Below are 13,207 nucleotides of genomic sequence, written 5' to 3'. Positions count from 1 at the left end.
TTCTGATTTGATTCATTTAAATTCTACTGTGACTTTCACAAGTGAGTATCAGATTGATTCCGACATTGTGTTCACCAAGCAGACGAATACAAGGCAAAAGGTGGCTTAGGATAACGACTTTCCTCACTAAGAACTCACTAGTGTTTCCAATTCACATTCGTTTTTTTTCTATTTGCAATAAAAATAAAAACCCAATGAATGCACATTTAATTCAATTAAACCATCACATCACATTTACCCTCTCAGTAGACATCACTGTAGAATTTTGGAGGTCAGTGTATTTATATCTATTTTTTACATCTCTCACATTTGAGCGAATGTGTTGTGGTTGAGTGGACAGTATGCCTTAGGAGTTGACTGACTCCAAATCCTAGACTACAGCACAGGGCCTACATTTAACTGACATTCCATTATGGCGCCCAAGGATTTGAACCCTGAGCCTGGTCTTGACTTCCCAAGGTGTTGACTTGGTGAGGTGAAAGTGCCTGTGAAAATGTGACATAATGATCCAGATTTCAGCAGTCTACCATTGATAATAACCACACCAGCAGTAAACTGTCATGACAGATTGTCTCTCAGTCATCATTGATCAAAGAGCATGAGGAATTGCCTGGAATTATGCTCAGTCACCAGAAACTGATTTTCTTTACGATGCTCAGCTCATCCAAATGCTGGGAAAAGAAGAAGGAAAAGGATCATGCCTGGCTTGGCTTTACATGGGAGGGTGTGAAGTAGCATTTAATTATGATGAACTCAGAAGTAGTCCTCAAAGAACTCTGAAGAGTTCAAATGTATAATACAATAATTAGCAATAGAGAGAAACCTAGTTCTGCCTAAAACCTTTGAGATAAATATACGGCAGAAGTCTATGATATCATATGATATCATGTGGATAATGAAAAGCAGCCGATGTCTCTGACCTTAAGTCAGCCAAGGGGATAATACCAATTAGACATTATCCCCATCTCTTATTCTCCTCCATCACACTACTAAAACACAAACCGATACGTTATGAATAACAACTGTATAACGTAATCTATGACATAATTCAATTCCCTTCTGGTGCAGTGGAATTCTCCTACAGCTGATTGATTGGAGAGAGTCACAGAAGGACGTGAAAGATTTTCCTATAAGCTCAGATTCAATGATCTGTGTACAGAAAGGATCCAGATTTTTAATTATAGTCATCGTCATGAGAGTTTATCATCGCAATGTGATCACGACTATCTGCTTTTTGTATTACAAGTCTGAAATGAATAACTTGTAATACATGTTGAGTTAGTTGTCAATGATTTGTATGAAATTCAGTAGCAATTTAGGGTGTTAACTTGGTATTTATTTTGTAACTATCCCAAAAGCCTAGGACCAAGAGGCATGGAGAGGCAGCCTTTAGTTATTATGCCCCCAGCCTCTGGAATAGCCTGTCAGAGAACCTGAGGGGGATGAAACTGTGGACATATTTAAAAGAGATCTTAAAACATATTTTGAGCTTTGCTTTTCCTTAGGGTGCTTTTAGTTGTTCAGTTGGTGTCATTCTTTTCTTTTTTATCTTCTGTTTGTTGTGTAGTAATTATTTCAGCTTTTATGTTCATAGTTTTTTCCTGTAAACACATTGCGTTGCATTCCATGTCTGAAATGTGCTGTATAAATTAAGCTTGATTTGATTTGATTTATTGTTGACTTATGCTGCTGTTTATTGAGCTACTTTTCAAGATATTTGCCTTGTTTAAGCATCTTGAAAATTGCAAAAGCTTTAGGTTATTTGGCACATGACAAACAGCTTTTTTTCTCTTTGTCACTGGGATTTTATCAAGTTATAGTGAGAACACATGCGGGTTCATGCAACATCACAACATGAAGTCTCAACAGGTGCCACTACCAGCTAATTGTGTCAGATATAGCCTGTTGCCGAGGTGCTGGTGTCGCCAAGCCCGTGGCCCTGGATTGCGCATCATCCATGATTCCCTGGATCCCAGCTCATCTTAGATCTAGTGCCATTAGCACTGGTCTGGATGTTTGGTGATGCATCCCAAAAATTACAGCTGTAGGGCTGGATTTTATACTGTATTTTACGATATACTAGTATTGATGCACGGACCGGTTTGGGTTTTTACTTGACCTTCTATAACGGTATTTGAATGTTTGGTTTGTTAAATGTGATATACTGTGTGTAACATCCATTTTTGTAGTTTACTTCGTTACTTGAATCATCTCTCTCTGCTCTCTTTCCATACAGACCTAGCCCCGCCCCATCTCACTCAAGGAACACATTTGTTGTTCCTCTACCACAAGACACTTGTGTTCAGTCTTTGCATGGTCAATGCAGCACATTAAACAATGTTGATGACAACAATGCTGTTTTCACTTTGCTTCCTAATATAAATCAACTAGCATTCTATAACTAAACAATTAGTTTGTGTTTCTTACATCTGTAAACAGCTAGTTTGTCTTTTCTTAGTAAGTTGGGCCTAAATCTTGCTAGTCGCTAATGCTAATCGCTAGGTAGCTAATAAATATACTCAGTCATTGCAAAACATAACTAGCAATACAGCCTGATAATACCAGTGATGGTGTAGACCATGTTTTTGTGCAACAGTATCTTCAAAATCAAAGAGGAATATGCTAAGCAAGTATATGTTAGCTACATGAAGTAGCGAAGAGAAAACATTCAATATAACCAAAGATTATTGGGTCCCCTAGGAAACAATTGTCAACACTTTGGTTCCTACCCTGTCACATTTACTCCATCCCTGGTATTTGCTGTTATGTCAAATACTGTATTCGAAGTGCCCAGTATTATATTCTAACTATAGAATTTGAATAATCATTCTGTTTCCATGATTTCAACAGTTCACCCAGGTCAAATCGCAGTTGCAACATTTGGTTAAAAATACAGCCTAGATTGTTTGCCCATATCATGCATCATCTCAAATGAGTGCAGGAAATGCAGAAATTGTTGAAAATGCTGAAAATTATTTTGGGTTAAAGTTGAATTGAACAGTATAAAACAACCGAAATAGAGAATCACTTAGAATGTATGTGTTGCCACCATAGGGTCACGCACTATTCACTTTTATTATAAAACATTTAAAAATACTGTCACATACCGCCATTTAGAAAAAATACAGTGATATGAAATTTTGGCCATATCGCCTAGCCCTATTCAGCTGTGTGTGTGTGTGTGTGTGTGTGTGTGTGTGTGTGTGTGTGTGTGTGTGTGTGTGTGTGTGTGTGTGTGTGTGTGTGTGTGTGTGTGTGTGCCTGTGCGTGTGCACTACAGATGTAGGATCTAAATTTGAGCCAGTTTGCTACAGCAGAAAAATTATCCTGCAGCAACAGGAAATGTTTAAGTGTAATATGTAATGTTTTGGGTGACCGGACCAAATTACATAGAAATGAAATGAAAGCAAGTCTAAGAAGCGTTAGATCTGTTCAATGTGCGCTATTCCTGTGCTTTACGTTCTTAAGTTTCGTTTTTACGCCTTTTACTTTGGTTTTGTACACGAGATTCAATCAGATGAAAATACTTTAAAAAAAAAAATATATATATATATATATATATATATTTCACAGCGGTTTAGATGGTACAATGATTATCCATACTCTACTTGCTTGTTTTTTCACAGAAACTGAAATTCGAATTTTTGCAACCAGAAAATGGCTCCGCCATTTCTGCATACTGCAACTTTAATTATTATTTGGATTATGATTAATCGTCATTTTTGTAGGGGTTAATACATTTTTTTGTAAGTGAAATCAAGTCTGAAATTACAAACTTCAGAAGCCTTTTTAGACCTCAAATACACACGTTTTGCAACAGGATGACCAAATTAAGATCCTACATCTGTTCAAGCTGGAGGTGAAATTCCAAGCCTATCTTGCTCATTTCACTCACCTGTTCAGTGGCCTGTCATTTCATGCATCAGTAACTCCTGTGGAGCTGTGACATTACTGTATGTCAGTATAGGAGGTATAGCAGACGTATCGACGCTCTAGTCCAGCACTAGCAGTCAGTACTGTGCAATATATCCTTGCCTTTGGGTAAAGCAGTTTTTCAATGGTCTTATTATAGCATGCCTACCTACGCAATAAAACTGTAAATGCCTTTATGTTGATCTGTATCTATAACATATTAGTAAAACATATTTTGCCCTTCAATTCAAACATTCAATCATCATTAACCATCACAAATTAACCATCAAATAAAATGCATTCTTGAAACTAGCTTCATCAGATGTCCGATTGCCTCGATAATAACCACCTCGGCCATGTCTCATTGTCCCTCGTTGATGGCTTCAGAGAACATCTGCCTAATTGTTTTGTGCCGTGGTCCTGTTCTGACCCGGTAGGGAGGAAATGGGACATGTTACAGCGTGCCGAGTTCGGGGTGTGAAAAGGCATGTATCAGTGACATACCCCAGCATGCCAGCCGTGGCACCACTGGGCCTGCGTCGGAGTTGAGCGAGCAGGAAGCCCCAGTCGGCCAAAACCCTCTACTCCTCTTGCAGACTAAACACAGGGTGACGTCAATTATTGTGATGTGCGTTAGCCAGTCGCCCATGGCTATGGTGGAGACAGTAGAGCTCATAAACTTCTCATTCAGAGGTTATCTGTCTGCCTGGCTGTGTTGGCAGGAAGCCATATTGTATAAATGCCCAACTGAGAAAATCATGGCATGATAGTGTCACAGGGGTGCATCGAAGATAATTGTCCGTCTGTTTTATTTTGTGGGGATGGGGACGTTGGAGGAGACACTTGAGTGGCTGCATGAGGGCAGTTACATTATTGAGGCATCTGTTGGTCTTCTCTCTGAGCAATTAGAATGTCTGCTTGTCAGGACAAAGACAAAGGAGATGGCATTATCTTATTCAAAATAATTCTAAATTCTAGGTATCTGAAAACCGGCAACAATTATGCAATATTTATGCTTTCATTTTAGTAAGGAAGAACAAATACATTATTTACATAAGCATTCAGACCCTTTGCTATGAGACTAGAAATTGAGCTCAGGTGCATCAGGTTTCCATTGATCATCCTTGAGATGTTTCTACAAAATGATTGGACATGAAATGGAAAGGCAGACACCTGTCTATAAAAGGTCTCACATTTGACAGTGCATGTCAGAGCAAAAACCAAGCCAGGTTGAAGGAATTGTCCGCAGAACTCAGAGACAGGATTGTGTCAAGGCACAGACCTGGGGAAGGGTACTAAAATATTTCTGAAGGTCTGAAGGTCCCCAAGAACACAGTGGCCTCCATCATTCTTAAATGGAAGAAGTTTGGAAACACCAAGACTCTTCCTAGAGCTGGCCGCCCGGCCAAACTGAGCAATCGGGGGAGAAGGGCCTTGGTCAGGGAGGTGACCAAGAGCCCAATGGTCACTCTGACAGAGCTCCAAAGTTCCTCTGTGGAGATGAGAGAACCTTCTAGAAGGACAACCATATCAGCAGCACTCCACCAATCAGGCCTTTATGGTAGAGTGGCCAGACAGAAGCCACTCCTCAGTAAAAGGCACACAACAGCCCGCTTGGAGTTTGTCAAAAGGCACCTACATACTCTCAGGCCATGAGAAACAATATTTTCTGGTCTGATGAAATCTTTGGCCTGAATGCCAAGGATCACGTCTGAAGGAAAACTGACATCATCCCTACGATGATGCATGGTGATGGCAGCATCATGCTGTGAGGATTTTTTTCAGCTGCAGGGACTGGGAGACTAGACAGGATCGAGGGAAAGCTGTAAGGAGCAAAGTACAGAGAGATCCTTGACAAAAACCTGCTCCAGAGGGCCCAGGATCTCAGGCTGAGGTGAAGGATCTCCTTCCAACAAGACAACTGCCCTAAGCACACAGCCAAGACAACGCAGGAGTGGCTGTGGGACAAGTCTCTGAATGTCCTTGAGTGGCCCAGCCAAATCCCAGACTTGAACCCGATCAAACATCTCTGGAGAGACCGGACAATAGCTGTGCAGCGATGCTCCCCATCCAACCTGACAGAGCTTGAGAGGATCTGCAGAGAAGAATGGGAGAAACTCCCCAAATACAGGTATGCCAAGCTTGTAGCATCATACCCAAGAAGACTCAAGGCTGTAATCGCTGCCAAAGGTGCTTCAACAAAGTACTGAGTAAAGGTTCTGAATACTTATACAAATGTATATTTTTACTTATAAGTTTGCCAAATCTTTAAAAACCTGTTTTTGCTTTGCCATTATGGGGTATTGTGTGTAGATTGATGAGGGGGGAAAAAAACTATTTAATCCATTTTAGAATATGGCTGTAACATAACAAAATGTGGAAAAGTCATGGAGTCTGAATTATTTTCTGAATGCACTGTATGTACTTTATATGAATAATGAGTAGTCCGTATAGTCGGTATATACATTCTACAGAATACATTATGTTTCCTGCAATCCATGACCTATGACCGGTGTCAGAGGAAAGCCCATAAAATTGTCAGAGACTCCGTCACCCAAGTAATAGATTGTTTTCTCTGCTACTGCACGGCAAGCGGTACCGGAGCGGACCAAAAGGCTCCTTAACAGCTTCTACCCCCAAGCCATAAGACTGCTAAACAATTAATCAAATGGCTACTCGGACTATTTACATTGACCCCCCCCTTCATTTGTGTAGTACACGGCTGCTGTACACCAGCACACTGACTCAGTACTTATATATAGCCTCGTTATTGTTGTGTTATTGTGTTACTTTAAAAAAAATATTTAACTTTAGTTTATTTGGTAAATATTGAACTGCACTGTTGTGTGTTAAGGGCATGTAAGTCAGCATTTCACAGTAAGGTCTACACTTATTGTATTGTGTGAAAAAATGAAGTTTGATTTGATATATACCATGAATGTGTACATTGTTTGAATGTTAACTAGCTATTTCCCCAATAGCTCTGCCTGTTTAACAGAGACAGATCTGGAGGTGGCGTCATTCAAGGCACAGTGGAGTCATTATGCATGCAGGATATGACCCTTATTAACACTCAACGCTATAAAGACGTGTAACCATGACCCTCACATACCCTACACTTGCAGACCCCATGACGGCCATTCATGTAGATATGCAGGCTGAAAAATGTAACAGTTGATAGGTCACATTATTTCCTCTGTCCGACTCTGTCTTTATGCTTTTGCCCCTCAGAAACACAGCTATGTGAGCAGAGTAGATACTGACTTGGACTGTTGTTTACATTAACCTTTGTTGACTAAGAATAATGACCTGTCTGGAGTTGTATGACAGCTATGGCGCATCACACTATGGTGCCCCTAAGGAAAGCTCAATGGAATGAAAGATGCCATTTATAGCGTCTTTTTAACCATCATAGGGGTGTCTAGAAGCATTGATGTTTTAGTTCATTCTAAAAATAGAAATTATTTGATTTGATTAGATCTTTGATTAGACTCATCTTGTTAACATTCTTCACTGGCCTTCTAAGTTAATTTAACACGTAAGATAATCTTGCTTTTAAAGTTTGAATGGTTAATGCAATTTACGGTAGTCTATAGTATAAGGCTATTTCTAGACAAGTGTCATATGCAACAATCATTCTCCAACATGTTCAGCCGAACAATGGATGTATGTTGTGTTGCTGTTTTTATGCCACATTTTTGCAGTTTTCATATAAACCAGAGCTGATAACAACATATAGACTATCATAAACCATAAATACCCAACTTCAGCAATGCCAGGAACCACAAATCCAGCAATGCATCACAGAGAGGGTACCTTGAGTTATTGAAGTTTACCTACCTAGCTATCTAACGAGTCCCTATCATCGATCACTTCCAACTACTGTCAGACATCCATTTGGACCCAGGCAGAGACACCCATGGTGGTATTACTCTTATTTAAGCCTCCGCTATTCACTCATTCAAGGGCCCATCCTTGTCGTGAAGTAGCCCTCGGCTCCAAGCTCAAACCTGCCTAATGATCTCAGTTGCATCCTGGGCCCCTTAATTGCCCATCATTACTAAATGTAGTTTTGTGATCGACCCCTTTACTTTTTTACTCTGGGCTGTTTTGAAATGTTTAACACTCTAGCCGCGACAATTAAACTTGAACTGCACGGTGAAATAGTACAACTGCTTTGATAAAAGCGCCCTCAGAGTGTGAAGGAGTTGGTTCTAGAGGGCCTCTTTGTGCTATAATCCTCCCCCTGTGAGTTTAAATCAATAAATTATATTACTTCTATACCAGTTAAAAATGATTTTCATGCTCTCCCAACTTTGCTCTCCCAACACAAAAATGTCTGTAGAATGCATTTCTTTAAATTTTGTCTTGGCATAAGGCACTTAATGAAGGGCCCCTCCAGGGAAAGTTGCCTATTTTGACCTAATTCCTGTCCTAGTGCAGAAATGCTTGTTTAGTTCCACCCTCTGAGCACCGACGTATGGCTCCTTCTAAATATTGATTAATTGGGCGCGCAAATCTCCACCTTCCTCCGAGTACACAGCCCATATGGTCTCTGGCACAGCCCACACTCTGCGATTTGTAAACAAACCAAAAAGTCAGGGTCTGGGTAGCTTCGCTAATTGCTATGGAGCACAGCACAGCTAACGATAGTTACAACAAGGTGAAGGACCATCCACTCTCCCCCTGTCCTCCTGCAACGTAATGAAATGATCAAGGATGAATTCAGGGTTTAGCGATAATACTGGAGTTTTACAAGTGAAGCTAGAGACTAGCTAACCTACTCTCTGGACCAATAAAGCTAATAAATACCAGTAACTATTAGGTACTGTGGATAATTGGTTCCAAATTTGTTTCATGCATAAGAGTACCTGTAACTAAGCTAATTATCTGAAGAGTAAAGGTTAGGTAGTTAGCAGCTATCTAGCTAACTAAACAACAGCTGGAATGACCTAGCTGTAATGTTTACAAGTTTCTCCACTAGCTGGCTACTAGATGATCAATATAACAGTTGGCCCTAAAGCTTTTTGTAGGGAGCCAAGGAAAGCAACTAGCTAGAATCTGCACCAATACTTGTATAGCAATATAGATAGCTACTAATACAATAGCCCAGTTTCTTGAACATTGTTTTGATGAGCCAGTTAGAATAGGGCTGTTACTTGGTCAAATTAAAAATCATACTCTGTACCAAATGCATTGTCTTTCAATAAACATCTTGCAATGTATACACATTGTGTCATTCTACTGCATGTTCCTTATTTTTTACTTAGTATTATCACACTTCATCCAGATATTACACTATTGATTTATATAGAATACAAAATGACTAGTTAGTTTATATTCTCTAAACATAACACTAGTGTTTCTGTAACAGAATGTGTACAGTATACTGTACTATAGGTTATAGCCAAGACGGAAGTGAGTGGTGGCATGTTAGAGTACAGACATGGTTCTATCTTCAGTGGTGCTCATGAGGACCCCCATAACAATTGAAATGCCAATATGGCCCCCCTCAAACATATTCTAACATTGGGCACTCACAGTCAATGAAGGGTCTCGTGTGATAGGACCGTGAGCACGGTAGTCTATAATTAACATGTGGGCTTTCTATACATAATAATCATGTATTTATATACCATTCCGGTGTTTGCTAATATTGTAATTGTAGTATGTTATGTAAACATTATCAGAACAGGCATTGGATGATAAACAGAACAACAGAATATCCACATCTTCACTTTATGTAAATATTACAATATTGCTGCTTGCTCAGCCTCTGTCCATGGTCTGCATCACACAGCCCGGGATTCCTGAGTCCTGTCAGACACATGAAACAGAAAGGTAAGTTGTTGAATTCTCATTATGTCTGTCATGGATCTGGTCCATACATTACCATTTTGCTGTTCTCAGTTCAGCCCAGAGAACTAGGAATCAGGCAGGGTTTCTCTCTCTCTGTACACAGTCAAGACAGTGCTGTCGGGTTCCTACCCACTGTGGAAATCAACCCCCCGGGTCAAGCCACCCATGATTGTCAAGCCTTGTTAGAGTCCTGACTCCACTTTATCTAGGTGGTGTATGGATGTTAGCAGGGTTGGACAGTCATGGATGGTGACTTGATTTGCATTTGTTGGGAGAGAAAGAATCCTCCCTTTCTCAGTTTACTGGACATGTGTGAGTTATGATGTGATTTATAGTGACATAGGCCTACCTCCACAATAAGATACTCAAATGAATGTGTATTTTTGTGTTGTCTGTTGACTCCTAAAACACAGACACCAGGTGGAGTAATTGAATAGTAACATTGTCTGTCTGTCATGGATCAACCTATAGCCTAAATCCTATGAACATGACAATGACATACTCAAACATTCTCAGTGGAGAGGGAGGTGTTTGTCTGGCCATGGTTTCACTTCTGTCGCCAGGCAGAGGAAAGGGGGTGTAAGATGGGTAGCTTAAGAGAAAATTGCATGTAGGCAACTACAATTTTAGTTCTCACATGTGGTGCCTGTTGGATAGGACAGACTGTAATTGGATAGAACAAAATGCAAAATTGAGAGATTAACTCATTTCAGTAGTTACAAGTTAGGTAACACAACTAAGGCGATGCGGTAGCGTTAGTACTGGTAACCCAGTGATTTACTCATTGAGCTATACTGTATATGAGCGTACTTCATATGGATTTACAGCACTGTACATTTAGCTATGCTAGTGTAATGGTTTGAAAACGAAGTCATTAAAAACAGAAACCCCATAATTTTATAAACTAATTTGTTGATGTATTTGTCTTAATTAAGCTAAATTGTATATTCTACATGCTTTAGCATTAGCAGTCCATCAGGCCAATAGATGGGGCTGTTACACTGTGGTAGTAGGAGAAACAGCAAGTCCTGGTCAAGTGCGCGCGCCATTCTTCAGAATAAAGAATGTGCCAGAACTTTGCAGATGTAAACTTGTGTCTGTTATTTTTACTATTACAGGTATGTAACAGAACTTCCAAATGGTCCAATATTAGTGCTCAGTCTGGGCGCATGAGAGGGAGCCGATTTTACAGAGGTGACACTATCTTAAAGCTGAATGTATTGTTGTCAGTTTTCTATATTGGTAGTGGTATGTAGAAAAACATTCAGTTATTTTTGTCTTCATATATACAGCTTGGTTTGCAACTGCATATGGGGACAAAGATCGTACTTTTTGGAGAAATGTCCTCTGGTCTGATGAAACAAAAATAGAACTGTTTGGCCATAATGACCATCATTATGGTTGGAGTAAAAAGGAGGACGCTTGCAAGCCGAAGAATACCAACCCAACCATGAAGCACGGGGTGGTAGCATCATGTTGTGGGGCGCTTTGCTGCAGGAGGGACTGGTGTACTTCATAAAATAGATTATGTGGATATATTGAAGCAACATCAGTCATCAAGTTAAAGCTTGGTCGCAAATGGGTTTTCCAAATGGACAATGAGCCCAAGCAAACTTCCAAAGTTGTGGCAAAATGTCTTAAGGACAATAAAGTCAAGGTATAGGAGTGGCCATCACAAAGCCCTGACCTCAATCCTATAGAAAATTTGTGGACAGAACTGAAAAAGTGTGTGCGAGCAAGGAGGCCTACAAACCTGACTCAGTTACACCAGCTCTGTCAGGAGGAATGGGCCAAAATTCACCCAACTTATTTATTGTGGGAAGCTTGTGGAAGGCTAGCCGAAGCATTGGACCCAAGTTAAACAATTTAAAGGCAATGCAACCAAATACTAATTGAGTGTATGTAAACTTTTGACCCACTGGGAATGTGATGAAAGAAAGAAAAGCTGAAATAAATCATTCTCTCTACTGTTATTCTGACATTTCACATTCTTAAAATAAAGTGGTGATCCTAACTGACCTAAGACAAAGAATTTTAACTACAATTAAATGTCACGAATTGTGAAAAACTGCGTTTAAATGTATTTGGCTAGGGTGTATGTAAACTTCCGACTTCAACTGTAAGTGTTTCTATTGTATGAAGTGAAATACATTTAGTTTTTAGTGTGAAATCATACAGTAAGATACAGTATAGACAATTGAACAAGAATGAAGAATGCGCCAGAACTTTGCAGACTTAAACTTGAGTCCGTTCTTTTTACTATTACTGGCCACCTCAGCTAAAGACTGAGGCTGGTAACACTAGCTATAGTTAGCTAGCCAGCCCAATTTTTATAGCTAGCAAGCATCTTCTACTTGCTAGCTAGCGAGCTACACTATTGCTGTAGAGTTGCAGTGTACGTGTCTCCAGAAATGACAAGGTGTCAGCTGGCGTCAGCCCATCCAACATCTCCCAACAGTCGAAGTGCATTGCAGACCGCAGTACGCCACAGTAGCAACAGTTTGTAAACCTGAAGCAAAGCGCCCACACGTGTTAGCTCCAACATGTTTGTAGGTAGGTGGTTCCAAATGAACTAAAGCCAGCCCTTTAACTGACACGTAAGTCAGAAAGATCTTACACGTCATTGACACTGATTTCCACGAAGTTCGGATTTCCCACTTCAAGCCCACATATATCATACTTGAACTTACACATCATTGTACAACATCATGACGAAGCTCTGGGCATTGTCTTCCAGCTGCAAAAATATTTTTCTTGCTGGTGTTGGCATTTAATGGGAAGATTGCCGAGTTAGGTTGCTGTTAAACATTCTGATTTGTTTAATCTTTCCATCTAAACGTTCCAACACGACATATTACTTTGCATTTGTATTGTGGGAGAACTGTATATTTTATCCAAATTTAACCGAAGTCATGTCAGAAAAGCGTTCGGAAAAATGACGAACAGGAGTGAAGCCATTGTCCACATAAGACGGTGAAGACCCACATCATACAGAGTCCTATTGTTTTAGAAAAAAAATGTGGCACTCTGAATAAAGCTAACTTATCATCTGACCATATCCTGTGATTTCTTTATTCTGTGTCAGCTAAAACAAAAATCACTTTGTCAGCTCGTAGGCTTCCAACATTGCCCCTTTTCACACCCATGGCTTATACTCACTAGCTAACCACTAGCATCCTTGAAACACAACACTTATTAGCAGCTCAGCACTTCTCGTACTGTTACACGAAATCAAGATAAACCTTTATCATCGTAGTAGACATTGAACGTCTATATCCAAATTGGCTAAAATTGGTTATAGACTCTTTTGTTGGCCGATGGTAGCTATAGCTAACCACATGCTTACGTGAATGCTACTACTAGCAGCAGTACATCCAGGTATAATGGCTGACACAAACATTGGCTACCATGATATCTTGCAAGTTATATCGGCCAA

Source organism: Oncorhynchus clarkii, chromosome 20 (assembly GCF_045791955.1).
Source record: "Oncorhynchus clarkii lewisi isolate Uvic-CL-2024 chromosome 20, UVic_Ocla_1.0, whole genome shotgun sequence".
In the NCBI taxonomy this organism is placed as follows: domain Eukaryota; kingdom Metazoa; phylum Chordata; class Actinopteri; order Salmoniformes; family Salmonidae; genus Oncorhynchus; species Oncorhynchus clarkii.
Note: the sequence above shows the minus strand (reverse complement) of the source record.